Source organism: Tenrec ecaudatus, chromosome 15, assembly GCF_050624435.1.
Source record: "Tenrec ecaudatus isolate mTenEca1 chromosome 15, mTenEca1.hap1, whole genome shotgun sequence".
In the NCBI taxonomy this organism is placed as follows: Eukaryota; Metazoa; Chordata; class Mammalia; order Afrosoricida; family Tenrecidae; genus Tenrec; species Tenrec ecaudatus.
This window is the reverse complement of record NC_134544.1, coordinates 100876838-100877488: the sequence shown is the minus strand read 5'-3', so window position 1 is coordinate 100877488 and position 651 is coordinate 100876838. Positions and strand designations below refer to the sequence as shown.

The 651-nt window shown below is 36.1% G+C and overlaps 1 non-coding gene across 1 annotated transcript; it reads left to right on the top strand.

The window, feature by feature from the left end:
• Nucleotides 1–213: 213 nt before the first annotated feature.
• On the top strand, nucleotides 214–320 carry LOC142428333 (U6 spliceosomal RNA). The gene has a single exon (XR_012780255.1). It is a non-coding gene; the product is annotated as a U6 spliceosomal RNA (small nuclear RNA).
• Nucleotides 321–651: the final 331 nt, after the last annotated feature.

Sequence of the window (651 nt, the reverse complement as noted above, 5' to 3'; positions counted from 1 at the left end):
GTCAGTACTTTGAAAGTATCAGTTATTTCACTGGAGAAAGACAAAGTTTCTATGCCCATACATAGTTACAGTGCAAGAAACCTCTGGGGCAGCTCTACCCACAACTTTAAAGTTACTCTGTGATGGAATCATTTCTATGGCAGTGAGTTTGTATCTTTTGTTTTTGGTCTCTTGGAAGAAGTACAGGACAAATACTATTAAAAAGCAAAGATGGTGTTTGCTTCGGCAACACATGTGCTATAATTGGAACGATACAGAGAAGATTAGCATGGCCCCTGCACAAGGATGAGACACAAATTCGTGAAGCATTCCATATTAAAAAAAAAAAAGCAAAGATGATGAGGTATCAACCTCAATACATGGGATATGTTATGAATGGGATCCTCTGAAGAAAGAGACACAATTGTTTTTGGTTTTTTTTTTAAAGTTCAAGCAAAATAAACCACCTTCAGTGGCTGTGTTTTTAATAATAGCGCAATAATTGTGTTAATTATTTAAGGCAAGGTAAAGATACTGCAAGCCTAGGAAGGATTTCATCTGTTGTAGAAAGGGACATTACCAGTGAGGAATGTTTCTGAAGGGCTTTTTACCAACATAAACAAATATAAGGAATAGGAATTCTCACTAATTGACCAACTGGACACATTTCAA